The 6629-nt window shown below is 72.4% G+C and overlaps 1 pseudogene across 1 annotated transcript; it reads right to left on the reverse strand.

Moving 5' to 3' along the window:
• Positions 1 to 291: 291 nt before the first annotated feature.
• LOC311188318 (olfactory receptor 11L1-like) lies at positions 292 to 5696 on the reverse strand (annotated as a pseudogene). The gene is made up of 3 exons: positions 4653 to 5696; positions 3632 to 3921; positions 292 to 506 (listed from the first exon to the last, which is right to left on the reverse strand). The product of its transcript is annotated as an olfactory receptor 11L1-like (transcript).
• Positions 5697 to 6629: the final 933 nt, after the last annotated feature.

The following is a 6629-nucleotide window of genomic DNA, read 5'->3' on the forward strand; positions in this document are numbered from 1 at the left end:
ACACGGCTCCGAAGCCCTGGCAGCGCCCGCCACCCGCCCACCAGCTCTGCCCCGCCGGCCCCACCGCTGCCGGGAATGGGGGGGGTCCCGGCCCCGCCCCTCGAGGGCCGCCCCCAGCCGGAGCCGAGCCGCTTCCAGGGCTCCTGGCCCTTCCTGGCCCGCGGCAGGGGCAGCTCCGCGGCGGGCAGCGACCCGGGCTGATCCTGCTGCACCGCGGTTTAGGAAAGGCCCGCACCCCGCGCCGCTCTGCGCGCGCCCCACTTCCCGGACCTTGCTCACCCGCCCAGGGGCTCAGGCCCCAGAGCCGCCCAGCCGTGCGTCCAGCAGGTGTGGCGCCCCGGCCGGCGTGGACCGGCCATCCCTGGGCGCTGGGCCGCCCGCGCTCTCGGCCCCTCCAGGGCCCCCCTGGGCCCCCATCCCGCCCTCTCGGAGAGCCGAGGCCAGGCAGGAGCCCAGAGGAGGGAGGATGCGCAGCAGGGTGCCGACACTCCCGCCGTCTGGGTTCCCTGTGGCACAGGAGCCCGGGGCCACACTCGAGGCAGGGGAGGAGCCTCAGGCCGCCGCACCCGCCAGGCCGGGTACCCCGCGGGAGACGGGTCCGCGTAGACGCCGCTCCCCCGGGTCAGGGCCCGCGCTGGGTTGGGGGGGCAGCGACCCCTGTCCCATCAGTGAGGGGCGCGGTGCACGCGAGGGATCCCCCGGGACGGGGAGGTGACTAAGGTCTTGGGGGGACGGAGTGACCGCGGCCGGGGAGCTCGGCGCTGACCGCAAGGCGGGAGCCGAGCCCGGGCAGCAGCGGGGGCTCCCCGGGACCGTCCCCCAGGGGCCCGCGGGCGGCCGGGCGCGCAGAGCTTGCTCCCCCGCCCCGTTCCCCTCGCCCGGTAAGGCGGCCTTGCCCGTCCCCTGCGCGGGTGGGGGCCGGGGGCTGGGGGGGGGCGCTGCCGCCCACCTGGCCCGAGTCTGGGCTGGGGACTCCGCGCCCTGCTGGAGGCCCCCTGGGACCCGGGACAGCAGCTCGAGCCGGGGACGGCGCAGGTCGGTCTTTCAGGCGCGCCCGGAGCCCTCCTGGTGTCTATGGGCGCCCCTGGGGTTCCCAGGGTCTTCTCCCATCCTGGGGCACAGCTACCCTGGCCGCGCGGAGGGAGCGCAGGGGAGGCGCGCTGGGGACAGCAAGGCGCGGAGCACCCCCCTTTCCAAACCGCCCCTGTGAGGCCCGGGGCTCATTAGGCGAACTGGGCGCCTCCTCAGCGCCCGCGGCGCGCCCGGGGTCTTCCTGGGCTCCTCGGGGCGCCTGGGGGCACCCGTGACGGAGGGGGGAGCCTGGGGGACTGAGACCCATCGTGGGGCCACGCTCAACTGCGAAACTATGGCCGCGCCCCGCAGGGGAGCCCCAGAGCAGGGCGCGCTGGGGAGGGGGTGATGGGGCGGGCGGGGGTGCGCGCTCGTTGCTCACCCCGCCAGGGCGCCAGGGTGAGGAGCCGCGGAGGAGGCGCTGGCGCGCACTGCAGACACCAAAGGGGCCCCTGGGCTCCCTGGCAGCCTCTGTCTGTCCCCTGTGGGGACGGTCCCACCAGGAGCTGGTGGGGAGGGGGGCGGTGAGGGGAACCAGCTAGCAGAAGGGGGTGTGTCCGGTGAGGACCCAACGTGAGGGGTGAACGGGACGCCCCTGAGACGCGTGTCCTCCGCCCGCCGCTTCAGTTCCCAGGCCCAGGCCCCCGCTCCGAGGGGCTCTGGCGCTCCCCGCGCACCCCCCCCCCGCGCGGGTCACGCGCCAGGAGGACTGGACGCAGGCGGGGTGGGCGCGGCGGGGCCCCCTCCGCACAAGGGGTGGGGGGCTGCAGGGAAAATCAGGAGAAGCAGCGCCAAGGCGGGCGTTAAGGGACGCACCCCAGAATCCCCAAGTCCAGCTCCGAGGCGGGGAGCGCCGAGGGCGCGCGGGCCGAGGCTCAGGCGGGCGCCTAGTGGGTCGGCCAGGCGCAGACCCCAGCGGCAGCCGATGCTCTGGCCACGCCGCCCCGCAGCGGGGCCTCAGCCCATCCTCCCGCTCCGCCCCTCGCTGTCCTGGGGAGTCTCCCCACCGCCACCCCCGCCCCGCCGCTGGCTGCACCCCGGCTCTTGTGAGCATGAATAAATAAATACATGTCTTTTTTTCAAAAACCGCGGGTGCTTCCCGAGGCGCCCCCGCCCCGCAGGTTTGGCTCCTCGGGCCCCTCGGTCCATCTGCTGCCTGTCCGGCCCGGCCGGCGAGGACCCTCCTCCAGGGCCGCAGAGAAGCCCGAGGGGGGGGCGGGCGCGCGTCCGAGCCTCCGAGGACATCCCAGGTCCGCGGCTCGGCCGGGCCGGCTGCAGAGCGCAGGGCAGAGCCAGGGGCGCGTCCGCCCGCCCGGGGGTCAGGCCCGGCTCGCCCCGCGGCCCCCGCCGGCGGAGGGGCGTTCCCGGCGGCTCCGGGGTCGACGCGCCTGGGGGGAAGCAGCGCCCCTGGCCACCTGGGCTGCGCCCCCCGCCCCGGCAGCGCGGAGCCGGACCTCGCGGGGGACGGGCTCGGGCGACGAGGCTGGTGTCACAGAACTCCGTGCCCCAAAGAGCGGGGGCGGGCGGGCGCGCGTCCGAGCCTCCGAGGACATCCCGGGCCCGCGGCTCAGCCGGGCCGGCTGCAGAGGATGGGGCAGAGCCAGGGGCGCGTCCGCCCGCCCGGGCACCGCGTCCGCAAGTCCTCAGGCCTCGGTGCGGGCTCGGCGGGGGCGCCGGGCGCAGGGACGCCCCTCCGCCGAGGACTCGGGCACCCCGGGCGCCCCCGCCGCGCCCCTCGCCCGACCCGCAGCCCGCGCGGGCGCCTTCGCCTTCGCGCCGTTCCTCGCGACCCACGCGTCTCCCGGCCGCGCAGGGCCCCGTGCGTCCCGGCTGCCGCAGGATGGCGCCCCCGGAGCCCCCACGCAGCCCCCCACCCCCCGCCCAGCAGGTCCACGCAGCCGCCCGCCCCGGCCCCGCGCTCAGTCAAGCCCGAGAGGCCCCGGCCCGGCCCCAGGTTAGCTCAGGGGCGCGTCCTGTTCCCGGGAACCCCGAGGATTTCCGAGCCCCAGCGCCACCCCGACCCGGGGAAGCCCCGCCTCAGCCCGCAGGTCTCTCTTCGGTGCGCAGGGAGCCCCGCCTGCTCCCCGTACAGCGGGCGCCAGGGCAGGGGGTCAGGGACAGGCCCACAGCGCCGGCCTGGCAGGCCGCTGACCACCGCTGGGCATCCGCCGGGCGCGGCGGGTCACCCCTCCCGCTACTCCCCGCAGAGCCTGGCCAAGCCCCGCCCCACGCCCGGCCCCGGCATCCGGGCAGCGGGGCCAGAGCCGACCGGCGCCTCAGCGCCTTTTTATGCAACCTGTGCTTCCCGGCTTGTGGGCTGGCCCAATCAGGTGTGAGCTACCAGCTGACTGGTGCTAAACGGTCCAATCAGCCTCAGGATTGAAAAACGGTCCAATCAGCTGTGTGGGCGGGGCAGCCTGAGAGCGGCTATAAGCAGGGCTGGCGGCGCTCAGACACGGGCGGGGGCGCGGGCTGCAGGCCCCGCCTCTTCTCTGGGGCCCCCGAAGGCTCCCCGGGGCCCGGGGTCTCAGGGCGTCCCTTGCTGCAGGTGTCGCCCCACCACTCACGCAGCTGCGGGCGCCGGTGTCTCCCGCCGAGCGGCCCGCGGCGGCCCCCGTGGCTGGCCGGCGCCCGCGGTGAGCGGCGGGCGGGAAGCGGCGGCCGGGGGCCCTGGCCGGTCCTGGGCGTCCGCCGCCCCGTGCGCCCTCGCGCTGCCCCTTGGCGGGCCCGGCCTCGGCCTCCCGGGCCTCTGGGCGGCGGGTCCGCGCCGGCCCGTCCCCCGCCTCCCTCGCGCGCCGCCCTGGTCCACGCTCACCCGGCCCGAAGGCCTCGCCCTGGCCCGACGACGTCCTGGGGGGCGGGCCCGGGGAGGCGGGAGCAGCTCGGCGGCCCGCGCTGGGGCCGGGGCGAGCTGGAGGGCGGCGGGCGGCCCGAGCCGGGCGGGGGCGGGGGCGCCGCGGGCACTGCCGGCCTCCGCTGCAGGCTGGAGACAGACGCCACCGAGGCAGAGACGCCCCAGGCCGCCCCGGCCCCCACGCCGGCGGGGACAGGCACCCGGGGAGGGGCAGGGGCAGCCGGTCAGCAGCGGCGCGTCGACGGCGGGTCCAGAGTCGGCGGGGACGGCAGCTGCACGGGGCGGCCACGCGGGCCACGGCGGCCTGTCCCTCCCCCGCCCCCCCGCCCCTCCCCCCTCCCCCTCGGTTCCCTCCTCCCCCCCTGCCCGTCCGTCTCTCGCCTCTGCCCCCTTCACCCGCCCCGCCCTCTCCTCCCGCCGTGACTGCTTTTCCTAAGATTCCATTCAACACACCCCGGGATCTGAGTCTCTGCAGACCAGCCTGGCGTTTGGAAGCGCCCCTGCGCCGCCTGCCGCGGGCCGGGGCGACGCCAGGACACCCCGCGCGGGCCCCCGGGCGGCTTCTGTCCACGGCCCCACGAGCTCGGGCCGGCCGTGCACGGGGACGGGACGTGCGGAGCCCGCGGCCACAGGGCGGGACCCCGGAGAGCAGAGCGAGGACAGCAGGGCCGGCAGGGGCCCAGGGAGAGGCCGGCGGGCGGGGGGGGGGGCGGGGAGCAGCCCCCACCTGCGGCAGCCCGGGCAGCGCCCGCCGAGGGCCCCACCGCACTGGGCCGCGCCTGGTCCCACCCACTGGCCGCACCTGAGCGAGAAGCTGCCCTGTGCTCTGAGGCTGCAGATGCGGCCCCTCCTCGTCATCACTTTCCTCGTGGCCTCTTGGAAGTCTTTGTTCCTCAAACCATAGATGGTAGATGCCGGGGTTCGGCAGTGGGGGGACCACGGTGTAGAAGACGGAAATGATCTTGTTGATTTCAGGGGACAGGTGGGCATTGGGGCGCACGCACATGGAGATCGTGGTCCCGGAGTAGGTGGTGACCACGGCCAGGTGGGAGCCGCCGTGGAGAAGGTCTTCGCGGGCCGGAGGCGGAGGGGATGCTTACGATGGCGGCCACGATGAAGACGTGGGACACGAGGGTGGGGAGGAGGCACACGCGCAGCCGGCGATGGACAGGGCGAAGACGACCATCTCGGTGAGGTAGACGCGGGAGCAGGAGAGCCGCATGGAGGGGCAGGTCGCAGAAGAAGTGGTTGATCCGGTTGGAGCCACAGAAGTCCAGCCTGAAGATCATCAGGCAGGGCAGGACCCCGTGCCCACCCTGGTCACCCAGGAGACGGCCACCAGCTTGGCGCAGGTCTCGGGGCGCATCAGGAGGGGGTAGTGCAGGGGGCTGCAGACGGCCAGGTAGCGGTCATAGGCCATCGTGGCCAGGAGGAAGCACTCGGTGGCCCCGAAAAACACAAAGAAGTAGAGCTGGGCCATGCAGGCGGGGAAGGAGATGGCACGGCCCGGGGACAGCAGGCCGGCGAGCAGCGGCGGCACGACGGTGGAGGTGTCCCAGACCTCCAGGAAGGACAGGTGCTTGAGGAACGTGTACATGGGCGTGTGCAGCCGCCGGTCATGGCTCGCCACGGCAATGATGACGACGTTCCCCACCACCGTGAGCACGTAGATGAACAGAAAGATGGCAAACAGCAGGGACTGCCACTCGAGAAGGTTCTGGAACCCCAGCAGCTGAAACTCAGTGACAGCAGACACATTTGGGGGCTCCATCGCCTGCGGAGGGGAAGAGACCTTGGAAAGCACTGCGGACAAGGCATGAAAATCCTCGATGCTATCTGGAACATGAGAGACTGTCTTCGAGCACTCCCGTCTCCCCTACAGCTTTCTGGAAGAACGTGCGCGGCTCCCCCTGGCTTTTAGACCACTGTAGTTTCAACCCATTAGGCAAAAGGGGCCCAAGAGTTGGGGGAGGGCCTCAGCAAGCTCCACTCACCAGGCTCTCTGAGATCTAGAAGTTTCAGGTTCAACACCCCAGGTAAGAAGGGGCTCACTGAGCCAAACACAGGAAATACAATTAATAGCCGGGCCTCCCTGGTGGCGCGAGGGTTAAGTCTCAGCACTGTGAAGCTGTCCCCAGCCACTAAGGCATGAGTTCAATCCCCAGCCAGGGAGTGACCCACAAGGCGAGACAGACCTCTTCTGTCTCCCCGCTGCTCCCCTCAGCAGCGTGTTTCAGTAGATCTGCCTGTTCTACTCCCCACTCTGTCTCTGGTCTCTGGTAAATCCTCTCCCCCCCCCCAACCTTTGGCCTGTACCCCAGTTCTTTATGCATAAATAAATAAACCTTTAAAAAATTAATAGCTATGTTTTCCTGGAAAGGGCCTGGGCCCTTTCCTCCCACAGGTGACCCTCATCTGGAAACAGGTCACACCTGGCCCGTCTCCCAGCCCCGGGAGACTGTGTTCTGCCCTCAGTGTTTATGGACACCTCCTCCGGGCACTTGAGCATCTGAGTGTGTCTGTGTGTGTCTGTGTGGCCAGGGCTGAGCCAGCCTGCATCTCCACTGGTACCTTCTCACCCAGGTGGACACCAGCTTAGTGATCGGACTTTGTGTCCAGTCAACAAGTCACCCCTCCTTTTTTTCAAGGTCTAGCCTAGTTCTGGATGAAGCCAGCATCCGCCTGCCATCAGGGGCTTCCCTCA

The sequence above is a fragment of the Talpa europaea genome (assembly GCF_964194135.1).
Source record: "Talpa europaea genome assembly, chromosome: 2".
In the NCBI taxonomy this organism is placed as follows: Eukaryota; Metazoa; Chordata; class Mammalia; order Eulipotyphla; family Talpidae; genus Talpa; species Talpa europaea.